The following is a 15006-nucleotide window of genomic DNA, read 5'->3' as shown; positions in this document are numbered from 1 at the left end:
GGGATGCAGCCTATACAAATGTAATATGTTATACTGATACAGAGGGGATATATATAGGGGACATATGGGATACAGCCTATACAAATTAATGTGTTATACTGATACAGAGGATATATAGGGGACATATATAGGGGACATATATAGGGACATCTGGGATACAGCCTATACAAATGTAATGTGTTATACTGATACAGAGGATATATAGGGGACATATATAGGGACATCTGGGATACAGTCTATACAAATGTAATGTGTTATACTGATACAGATATGTATAGGGGACATATATAGGGGACATATATAGGGGCATCTGGGATCAGCCTATACAAATGTAATGTGTTATACTGATACAGAGGACATATATAGGGGACATATATATAGGGACATCTGGGATACAGTCTATACAAATGTAATGTGTTATACTGATACAGAGATATATAGGGGACATATAGGGGACATCACAGGATACAGTCTATACAAATGTAATGTGTTATACTGATACAGAGAGGATATATAGGGGACATATATAGGGGACATCTGGGATACAGCCTATACAAATGTAATGTGTTATACTGATACAGAGGGATATATAGGGACATATATAGGGGACATCTGGGATACAGCCTATACAAATTAATGTGTTATACTGATACAGAGGGGATATATAGGGACATATATGGGGACATATATAGGGGACATATATAGGAGACATCTGGGATACAGTCTATACAAATGTAATGTGTTATACTGATACAGAGGATATATAGGGACATCTGGGATATAGCCTATCAAATGTAATGTGTTATACTGATACAGAGGATATATAGGGGACATATATAGGGACATCTGGGATACAGCTATACAAATGTAATGTGTTATACTGATACAGAGGATATATAGGGGACATATATAGAGGACATCTGGATGCAGCCTATACAAATGTAATGTGTTATACTGATACAGAGGGATATATAGGGGACATATATAGGGACATATATAGGGGACATCTATGCAGCCTATACAAATGTAATGTGTTATACTGATACAGAGGGGATATATAGGGGACATATATAGGGACATATAGAGGGGACATCTGGGATGCAGCCTATACAAATGTAATATGTTATACTGATACAGAGGATATATATAGGGGACATATGGGATACAGCCTATACAAATTAATGTGTTATACTGATACAGAGGATATATAGGGGACATATATAGGGACATATATAGGGGACATCTGGGATACAGCCTATACAAATGTAATGTGTTATACTGATACAGAGGGATATATAGGGGACATATATAGGGGACATCTGGGATACAGTCTATACAAATGTAATGTGTTATACTGATACAGATGGGATGTATAGGGGACATATATAGGACATATATAGGGCCATCTGGGATGCAGCCTATACAAATGTAATGTGTTATACTGATACAGAGGACATATATAGGGACATATATAGGGACATATATAGGGGACATATATAGGGGATCATCTGGATACAGTCTATACAAATGTAATGTGTTATACTGATACAGAGGATATATAGGGACATATATAGGGGACATCTGGGATACAGTCTATACAAATGTAATGTGTTATACTGATACAGAGAGGATATAGGGGACATATATAGGGACATCTGGGATACAGCCTATACAAATGTAATGTGTTATACTGATACAGAGGGGATATATAGGGACATATATAGAGGGACATCTGGGATACAGCCTATACAAATGTAATGTGTTATACTGATACAGAGGATATATAGGGGACATCATCTGGGATACAGTCCTATACAAATGTAATGTGTTATACTGATACAGAGGATATATAGGGATATATAGGGGACATCTGGGATACAGCCTATACAAATGTAATGTTTATACTGATACAGAGGGGATATATAGGGGACATATATAGGGACATCTGGGATACAGCCTATACAAATGTAATGTGTTATACTGATACAGAGATATATAGGGACATATATAGGGGGACATCTGGGATACAGCCTATACAAATGTAATGTGTTATACTGATACAGAGGGATATAGGAGACATATATAGGGGACATCTGGGATACAGACTATACAAATGTAATGTGTTATACTGATACAGAGGGATATATAGGACATATATAGGGACATATATAGGGGACATCTGGGATACAGCCTATACAAATGTAATGTGTTATACTGATACAGAGGGGATATATAGGGGACATATATAGGGGACATCTGGGATACAGCCTATACAAATGTAATGTGTTATAATGATACAGAGGGATATATAGGGGACATATATAGGGGATATATAGGAGACATCTGGGATACAGCCTATACAAATGTAATGTGTTATACTGATACAGAGAGATATATAGGGGACATATATAGGGACATCTGGGATGCAGCCTATACAAATGTAATGTGTTATACTGATACAGAGGACATATATAGGGGACATATATAGGGGACATATATAGACATCTGGGATACAGTCTATACAAATGTAATGTGTTATACTGATACAGAGGGATATATAGAGGACATATAGAGACATCTGGGATAGGAGACTATCAAATGTAATGTGTTATACGGATACAGAGAGGATATATAGGGACATATATAGGGGACATCTGGGATACAGTCTATACAAATGTAATGTGTTATACTGATACAGAGGATATATAGGGGACATATATAGGGGACATCTGGGATACAGCCTATACAAATGTAATGTGTTATACTGATACAGAGGATATATAGGGGACATATATAGGGGACATATATAGAGACATATATAGGGACATCTGGGATACAGTCTATACAAATGTAATGTGTTATACTGATACAGAGGATATATAGGGGACATATATAGGGGACATCTGGGATATAGTAATGTGTTATACTGATACAGAGGGGATATAGGACATATATAGGGGACATCTGGGATACAGTCTATACAAATGTAATATGTTATACTGATACAGAGGGATATATATATAGGGGACATATATAGGGACATATATAGGGCCATCACCTATACAAATTAATGTGTTATACTGATACAGAGGGATATAGGAGACATATAGGGGACATATATAGGAGACATATATAGGGACATATATAGGGGACATCTGGATACAGTCTATACAAATGTAATGTGTTATACTGATACAGAGGATATATAGGGGACATATATAGGGGACATCTGGGATACAGTCTATACAAATGTAATGTGTTATACTACAGATACAGACATCTGGGATACAGTCTATACAAATGTAATGGTTATACTGATACAGAGATATAGGGGACATATATAGGGGACATCTGGGATGCAGCCTATACAAATGTAATGTGTTATACTGATACAGAGGATATATAGGGGACATATAGGGACATATATAGGGGACATATATAGGAGACATCTGGGATACAGCCTATACAAATGTAATATGTTATACTGATACAGAGGATATATATAGGGGACATCTGGGATACAGCCTATACAAATTAATGTGTTATACTGATACAGAGGATATATAGGGGACATATATAGGGACATATAGACATCTGGGATACAGCCTATACAAATGTAATGTGTTATACTGATACAGAGGGGATATATAGGGGACATATATAGGACATCTGGGATACAGTCTATACAAATGTAATGTGTTATACTGATACAGAGGGATGTATAGGGGACATATATAGGGGACATATATAGGGGCCATCTGGGATGCAGCCTATACAAATGTAATGTGTTATACTGATACAGAGGATATATAGGGGACATATATAGGGACATATATAGGGACATAGGATACAGATACAAATGTAATATGTTATACTGATACAGAGATATATATAGGGGACATATGGGATACAGCCTATACAAATTAATGTGTTATACTGATACAGAGGGATATATAGGACATATATAGAGACATATATAGGACATCTGGGATACAGCCTATACAAATGTAATGTGTATACTGATACAGAGGATATATAGGGGACATATATAGGGGACATCTGGGATACAGTCTATACAAATGTAATGTGTTATACTGATACAGATGGGATGTATAGGGGACATATATAGGGGACATATATAGGGGCCATCTGGGATACAGCCTATACAAATGTAATGTGTTATACTGATACAGAGGGATATATATAGGGGACATATATAGGGACATATATAGGGGACATCTATGTAATGGGACATCATATATAGGGGACATCTGGGATACAGTCTATACAAATGTAATGTGTTATACTGATACAGAGGATATATAGGGGACATATATAGACATCTGGGATACAGTCTATACAAATGTAATGTGTTATACTGATACAGAGGATATATAGGGGACATATATAGGGGACATCTGGGATACAGCCTATACAAATGTAATGTGTTATACTGATACAGAGGGGACATATAGGGGACATATATAGGGGACATCTAGGGGAGATACAGCCTATACAAATGTAATGTGTTATACTGATACAGAGGGATATATAGGGGACATATATAGGGGACATCTGGGATGCAGCCTATCAAATGGTGTTATACATATATAGGACATACAAATAAAGGGGGACATCTACAGGATACAGCCTATACAAATGTAATCTGTTATACTATACAAATGTAGAGATATATACAGAGGACATATATAGGGGACATATGGGATGCAGCCTATACAAATGTAATGTGTTATACTGATACAGAGGATATATAGGAGACATATATAGGGATATAGGGACATCTGGGGCCTATACAAATGTAATGTGTTATACTGATACAGAGGATATATAGGGGACATATATAGGGGACATCTGGGATACAGCCTATACAAATGTAATGTGTTATACTGATACAGAGGGATATATAGGGACATATATAGGGACATATATAGGGGACATCTGGGATGCAGCCTATACAAATATGTGTTATACTGATACAGGGATATATAGACATCATATATAGGAGACATCTGGGATGCAGCCTATACAAATGTAATATGTTATACTGATACAGAGGATATATATAGACATATGGATACAGCCTATACAAATTAATGTGTTATACTGATACAGAGGGATATATAGGGACATATATAGGGACATATATAGGGACATCTGGGATACAGCCTATACAAATGTAATGTGTTATACTGATACAGAGGGGGATATATAGGGACATATATAGGGGACATCTGGGATACAGTCTATACAAATGTAATGTGTTATACTGATACAGATGGGATGTATAGGGGACATATATAGGGGACATATATAGGGACATCTGGGATGCAGCCTATACAAATGTAATGTGTTATACTGATACAGAGGATATATAGGGACATATATAGGGACATCTGGATACAGCCTATACAAATATATGTTATACTGACCAGAGAGGATATATAGGGGACATCTGGGATACAGTCTATACAAATTAATGTGTTATACTGATACAGAGGATATATAGGGGACATATATGGGACATATATAGGGACATCTGGGATACAGCCTATACAAATGTAATGTGTTATACTGATACAGAGGATATAGGGACATATATAGGGGACATCTGGGATACAGTCTATACAAATGTAATGTGTTATACTGATACAGAGGGATATATAGGGGACATATATAGGGGACATCTGGGATACAGCCTATACAAATAATGTGTTATACTGATACAGAGGATATCATATAGGGACATATATACAGCAGCTATACAAATGTAATGTGTTATACTGATACAGGGACATATATAGGGACATATATAGGGACAGTCTATACAAATGTAATGTGTTATACTGATACAGAGGGGATATATAGGGGACATATATAGGGGCATCTGGGATACAGCCTATACAAATGTAATGTGTTATACTGATACAGAGGGATATAGGACATATAGGGGGACATATATAGGGGACATCTGGGATACAGCCTATACAAATGTAATGTGTTATACTGATACAGAGGGATATATAGGGACATATATAGGGGACATCTGGGATACAGCCTATACAAATGTAATGTGTTATACTGATACAGAGAGGATAGGGGATATATAGGGGACATATATACAAAAATGTAATGGCCATACACAGAGGATATATAGATATATAGAGGACATATATAGGGACATCTGGGATGCAGCTATACAAATGTAATGTGTTATACTGATACAGAGGGGACATATATAGGGACATATACAAGTAGTGTTATACTGATATATATAGGGGACATCTAGGATGCATCTGGATACAGCCTATACAAATGTAATGTGTTATACTGATACAGAGATATATAGGGATATATAGGGGACATATATAGGGGACATCTGGGATACAGTCTGGGATACAGCCTATACAAATGTAATGTGTTATACTGATACAGAGGGATATATATAGGGGACATATATAGGGGACATCTGGATACAGTCTATACAAATGTAATGTGTTATACTGATACAGAGGGATGTATAGGGGACATATATAGGGACATATATAGGGGACATCTGGGATACAGCCTATACAAATGTAATGTGTTATACTGATACAGAGGGGATATATAGGGACATATATAGGGACATATATAGGGACATATAATATGTTATACTGATACAGAGATATCATATGGGATACAGTCTATACAAATGTAATGTGTTATACTGATACAGAGGGATATATAGGGACATATATAGGGGACATCTGGGATACAGCCTATACAAATGTAATGTGTTATACTGATACAGAGGGGATATATAGGGACATATAGGGGACATCTGGGATACAGTCTATACAAATGTAATGTGTTATACTGATACAGATAGGATGTATAGGGGACATATATAGGGGACATATACTTAGGGATCTGGGATGCAACCTATACAAATGTAATGTGTTATACTGATACAGAGACATATATAGGGACATATATAGAGACATATATAGGACATCTGGGATACAGTCTATACAAATGTAATGTGTTATACTGATACAAATATATGTGACATATATACATCTGATACAGATACAAATATAATGTGTTATACTGATACAGAGGGGATATAGGGGACATATATAGACATCTGGGATACAGCCTATACAAATGTAATGTGTTATACTGATACAGAGATATATAGGGGACATATAGAGGACATCTGGGATGCAGTCTATACAAATGTAATGTGTTATACTGATACAGAGGGATATAGGACATATATAGGGACATATATAGGGACATCTAAGGGATGCAGCCTATACAAATGTAATGTGTTATACTGATACAGAGGATATATAGGGGACATATATATACAAATGGGGATACAGAGGGGATATATAGGGGACATATATAGGGACATCACAGGATACAGTCTATACAAATGTAATGTGTTATACTGATACAGAGGATATATAGGGGACATATATATAGGGACATCTGGGATACAGTCTATACAAATGTAATGTGTTATACTGATACAGAGGATATATAGGGGACATATATAGGGACATATATAGGGACATCTGGGATACAGCCTATACAAATGTAATGTGTTATACTGATACAGAGGATATATAGGGACATATATAGGGGACATCTGGGATACAGTCTATACAAATGTAATGTGTTATACTGATACAGATGGGATGTATAGACATATATAGGGACATATATAGGAGACATCTGGGATACAGTCTATACAAATGTAATGTGTTATACTGATACAGAGATATATAGGGACATATATAGGGGACATCTGGGATATATCAAATGTAATGTACCATATATAGGGACATCATATAGGAGACATCTGGGATACAGTCTATACAAATGTAATGTGTTATACTGATACAGAGGGATATATAGGGGACATATATAGGGGACATCTGGGATACAGCCTATACAAATGTAATGTGTTATACTGATACAGAGAGGATATATAGGGGACATATATAGGGATACAGCCTATACAAATGTAATGTGTTATACTGATACAGAGGGATATATAGGGGACATATATAGGGGACATCTATACAGCCTATACAAATGTAATGTGTTATACTGATACAGAGATATATAGGGAGACATATATAGACATCTGAAATTACATATACAAATAATGTGTTATACTGACATATATAGGGACATATATAGGGGACATCTGGGATGCAGCCTATACAAATGTAATGTGTTATACTGATACAGAGGATATATAGGGACATATATAGACATCTGGGATATAGCCTATACAAATGTAATGTGTTATACTGATACAGAGGATATATAGGGACATATATAGGGACATCTGGGATACAGCCTATACAAATGTAATGTGTTATACTGATACAGAGGATATATAGGGGACATATATAGGGACATCTGGGATGCAGCCTATACAAATGTAATGTGTTATACTGATACAGAGGGGACATATAGGGACATATATAGGGACATATATAGGGACATCTGGGATGCAGCCTATACAAATGTAATATGTTATACTGATACAGAGGGGATATATATAGGGGACATATAGGATACAGCCTATACAAATTAATGTGTTATACTGATACAGAGGATATATAGACATATATAGGGGACATATATAGGGACATCTGGGATACAGCCTATACAAATGTAATGTGTTATACTGATACAGAGGATATATAGGGGACATATATAGGGGACATCTGGGATACAGTCTATACAAATGTAATGTGTTATACTGATACAGATGGGATGTATAGGGGACATATATAGGGGACATATATAGGGAGCCATCTGGGGATGCAGCCTATACAAATGTAATGTGTTATACTGATACAGAGGGGACATATATAGGGGACATATAGGACATATATAGGGGACATATATAGGGGACATCTGGGATACAGTCTATACAAATGTAATGTGTTATACTGATACAGAGGGATATAGGGGACATATATAGGGGACATCTGGGATACAGTCTATACAAATGTAATGTGTTATACGGATACAGAGAGGATATATAGGGACATATATAGGGGACATCTGGGATACAGTCTATACAAATGTAATGTGTTATACTGATACAGAGGGATATATAGGGGACATATATAGGGGACATCTGGATACAGCCTATACAAATTAATGTGTTATACTGATACAGAGGATATATAGGGGACATATATAGGGACATATATAGGAGACATCTGGGATACAGTCTATACAAATGTAATGTGTTATACTGATACAGAGGGGATATATAGGGACATATATAGGGGACATCTGGGATGCAGCCTATCAAATGTAATGTGTTATACTGATACAGAGGGATATATAGGGGACATATATAGGGGACATCTGGGATACAGCCTATACAAATGTAATGTGTTATACTGATACAGAGGACATATATAGGGGACATATATAGGGACATCTGGGATGCAGCCTATACAAATGTAATGTGTTATACTGATACAGAGGGGATATATAGGGGACATCTGGGATACAGTCTATACAAATGTAATGTGTTATACTGATACAGAGGGGATATAGGGGACATATATAGGGGACATCTGGGATACAGTCTATACAAATGTAATGTGTTATACTGATACAGAGGGGATATATAGGGGACATATATAGGGGACATCTGGGATACAGTCTATACAAATGTAATGTGTTATACGGATACAGAGAGGATATATAGGGGACATATATAGGGGACATCTGGGATACAGTCTATACAAATGTAATGTGTTATACTGATACAGAGGATATATAGGGACATATATAGGGGACATCTGGGATACAGCCTATACAAATGTAATGTGTTATACTGATACAGAGGATATATAGGGGACATATAGGACATATAGGGACATCTATAGGAGCATCTATACAGTCTATAGAAATGTAATGTGTTATACTGATACAGAGGATATATAGGACATATATAGACATCTGGATGCAGCCTATCAAATGTAATGTGTTATACTGATACAGAGGATATATAGGGACATCATACAGCCTATACAAATGTAATGTGTTATACTGATACAGAGACATATATAGGAGACATATATAGGGGACATCTGGGATACAGCCTATACAAATGTAATAGTTATACTGATACTGATATAGACACATACAGTTACTATATAGACATCTACTGATGCAGCCTATACAAAGAATGTGTTATACTGATACAGAGGATATATTACTGACATATAGGGGACATATATAGGACATCTGGGATCAGCCTATACAAATGTAATGTGTTATACTGATACAGAGGATATATATACTGGATATAGCCTATACAAAAATTAATGTTTATACTGATACAGAGGATATATAGGGGACATATATAGGGACATATATAGGGGACATCTGGGATACAGCCTATAAAAATGTAATGTGTTATACTGATACAGAGGGATATATTACATATATAGGGGACATCTAGATACAGCCTATACAAATGTAATGTGTTATACTGATACAGAGGATACTGGACATATAGGGGACATATAGGGACATCTGGGATACAGCCTATACAAATGTAATGTGTTATACTGATACAGAGATATATACATATATACATATATAGATACATCTGGGATGTAACCTACTGATCAAAATGTACATATGTTATACTGATACATAGATATATATAGTTACATATCATAGATACAGCCTATACAAATCATAGTTATACTGATACAGAGATATATAGACATATACTGTATACTGTAACATCTGATCATAGACAAATACTGTTTATACTGATACAGAGATATACTGGAGACATATCATAGACATCTACGATACACTATACAAAGACAATACTGTTACTGTAACCTATGATCATAGGGGACATATAGAGGACATGGGACATCATACACCTACAAATACTGTTACTGATCAGAGGGATATATAGACATATACATATATACATATATAGAGACATCTGTTACAGCCTATACAAATACACTGTAATGTGTTATAATTATACAGAGGAGATATATAGGGGACATATATAGGGGACATCTGGGATACAGTCTATACAAATGTAATGTGTTATACTGATACAGAGGGGATATATAGGAGACATATATAGGGGACATCTGGGATGCAGCCTATACAAATGTAATGTGTTATACTGATACAGAGAGGATATATAGGGGACATATATAGGGGACATCTGGTATACAGTCTATACAAATGTAATGTGTTATACTGATACAGAGAGGATATATAGGGGACATATATAGGGGACATATATAGGGGACATCTGGGATACAGCCTATACAAATGTAATGTGTTATACTGATACAGAGAGGATATACATATATAGGGACATATATAGGGGACATCTGGGATACAGCCTATACAAATGTAATGTGTTATACTGATACAGAGGGGATATATAGGGGACATATATAGGGGACATCTGGGATACAGTCTATACAAATGTAATGTATTATACCGATACAGAGGGGATATATAGGGGACATATATAGGGGACATATATAGGGGACATCTGGTATACAGTCTATACAAATGTAATGTGTTATACTGATACAGAGGGGATATATAGGGGACATATATAGGGGACATCTGGGATACAGTCTATACAAATGTAATGTGTTATACTGATACAGAGGGGATATATAGGGGACATATATAGGGGACATCTGGGATGCAGCCTATACAAATGTAATGTGTTATACTGATACAGAGGGGATATATAGGGGACATATATAGGGGACATCTGGGATACAGCCTATACAAATGTAATGTGTTATACTGATACAGAGGGGATATATAGGGGACATATATAGGGGACATCTACTATACAGTCTATACAAATGTAATGTGTTATACTGATACAGAGAGGATATATAGGGGACATATATAGGGGACATAGATAGACATCTGGGATACAGCCTATACAAATGTAATGTGTTATACTGATACAGAGAGGATATATAGGGGACATATATAGGGGACATCTGGGATACAGCCTATACAAATGTAATGTGTTATAATGATACACAGGGATATATAGGGGACATATAGGGGACATCTGGGGATACAGCCTATACAAATGTAATGTGTTATACTGATACAGAGGGGATATATAGGGGACATATATAGGGGACATATATAGGGGACATCTGGGATACAGCCTATACAAATGTAATGTGTTATACTGATACAGAGGGGATATATAGGGGACATCTATAGGGGACATATATAGGGGACATCTGGGATACAGTCTATACAAATGTAATGTGTTATACTGATACAGAGGGGATATATAGGAGACATCTGGGATGCAGCCTATACAAATGTAATGTGTTATACTGATACAGAGGGGATATATAGGGGACATATATAGGGGACATCTGGGATACAGTCTATACAAATGTAATGTGTTATACTGATACAGAGGGGATATATAGGGGACATATATAGGGGACATCTGGGATACAGCCTATACAAATGTAATGTGTTATACTGATACAGAGGGGATATATAGGGGACATATATAGGGGACATCTGGGATACAGTCTATACAAATGTAATGTGTTATACTGATACAGAGGGGATATATAGGGGACATATATAGGGGACATCTGGGATACAGCCTATACAAATGTAATGTGTTATACTGATACAGAGGGGATATATAGGGGACATATATATAGGGACATATATAGGGGACATCTGGGATACAGCCTATACAAATGTAATGTCTCATACTGATACAGAGGGGATATACAGAGGACATATATAGGGGACATCTGGGATACAGCCTATACAAATGTAATGTGTTATACTGATACAGAGGGGATATATAGGGGACATATATAGGGGACATCTGGGATACAGCTATACAAATGTAATGTGTTATACTGATACAGAGGGGATATATAGGGGACATATATAGGGGACATCTGGGATACAGTCTATACAAATGTAATGTGTTATACTGATACAGAGAGGATATATAGGGGACATATATAGGGACATCTGGGATACAGTCTATACAAATGTAATGTGTTATACTGATACAGAGAGGATATATAGGGGACATATATAGGGACATCTGGGATACAGCCTATCAAATGTAATGTGTTATACTGATACAGAGGGGATATATAGGGGACATATATAGGGGACACCTGGGATACAGCCTATACAAATGTAATGTATTATACTGATACAGAGGGGATATATAGGGGACATATATAGGGGACATCTGGGATACAGCCTATACAAATGTAATGTGTTATACTGATACAGAGGGATATATAGGGGACATATATAGGGGACATCTGGGATACAGTCTATACAAATGTAATGTGTTATACTGATACAGAGAGGATATATAGGGACATATATAGGGGACATCTATAGGAGACATCTGGGATACAGTCTATACAAATGTAATGTGTTATACTGATACAGAGGGGATATATAGGGGACATATATAGGGGACATCTGGGATACAGTCTATACAAATGTAATGTGTTATACTGATACAGAGAGGATATATAGGGGACATATATAGGGGACATATATAGGGGACATCTGGGATGCAGCCTATACAAATGTAATGTGTTATACTGATACAGAGGGGATATATAGGGGACATATATAGGGGACATCTGGGATGCAGCCTATACAAATGTAATGTGTTATACTGATACAGAGGGGATATATAGGGGACATATATAGGGGACATCTGGGATACAGCCTATACAAATGTAATGTGTTATACTGATACAGAGGGGATATATAGGGGACATATATAGGGGACATATATAGGAGACATCTGGGATACAGCCCCCAAATGTAATGTGTTATACTGATACAGAGGGATATATAGGGGACATATATAGGGGACATCTGGGATACAGTCTATACAAATGTAATGTGTTATACTGATACAGAGAGGATATAGGGGACATATAGGGGACATATATAGGGGACATCTGGGATGCAGCCTATACAAATGTAATGTGTTATACTGATACAGAGGGGATATATAGGGGACATATATAGGGGACATCTGGGATACAGTCTATACAAATGTAATGTGTTATACTGATACAGAGAGGATATATAGGGGACATATATAGGGGACATATATAGGGGACATATATAGGGGACACAGTGACATCTGGGATACAGCCTATACAAATGTAATGTGTTATACTGATACAGAGGGGATATATAGGGGACATATATAGGGGACATCTGGGATACAGTCTATACAAATGTAATGTGTTATACTGATACAGAGGGGATATATAGGGGACATATATAGGGGACATCTGGGATGCAGTCTATACAAATGTAATGTGTTATACTGATACAGAGGGGATATATAGGGGACATATATAGGGGACATATATAGGGGACATCTGGGATGCAGCTGTTACTGATCATAGACACTACTGTTACTGATCATAGCCACTACTATTACTGATCATAGACACTACTGTTACTGATCATAGACAATCCTGTTACTGATCATAGATACTACTGTTACTGATCATAGACACTACTGTTACTGATCATAGATACTACTGTTACTGTAACCTACTGATCATAGACACTACTGTTACTGATCATAGACAATTCTGTTACTGATCATAGACACACACTACTGTTACTGATCATAGACACTACTATTACTGATCATAGACACTACTATCACTGATCATAGCCACTACTGTTACTGATCATAGCCACTACTGTTACTGATCATAGCCACTACTGTTACTGATCATAGACAATCCTATTAATGATCATAGACAATCCTATTACTGATCATAGACACTACTATTACTGATCATAGACACTACTATTACTGATCATAGACACTCCTGTTACTGATCATAGACAATCCTGTAACCTACAGATCGTTTGTAAAGAACAACTCCC

At 36.3% G+C, this 15006-nt stretch overlaps 1 protein-coding gene across 1 annotated transcript in view; it reads right to left on the bottom strand.

The window, feature by feature from the left end:
• The window catches only part of LOC127925418 (tumor protein p53-inducible protein 11-like), a 65456-nt gene that overhangs the window by 20563 nt on the left and 29887 nt on the right, over window positions 1-15006 (bottom strand). The window lies entirely within an intron of this gene.

The sequence above is a fragment of the Oncorhynchus keta genome, unplaced genomic scaffold (genome assembly GCF_023373465.1).
Source record: "Oncorhynchus keta strain PuntledgeMale-10-30-2019 unplaced genomic scaffold, Oket_V2 Un_contig_5541_pilon_pilon, whole genome shotgun sequence".
NCBI lineage: Eukaryota > Metazoa > Chordata > Actinopteri > Salmoniformes > Salmonidae > Oncorhynchus > Oncorhynchus keta.
This window is presented reverse-complemented; position numbering and strand designations above follow the sequence as displayed.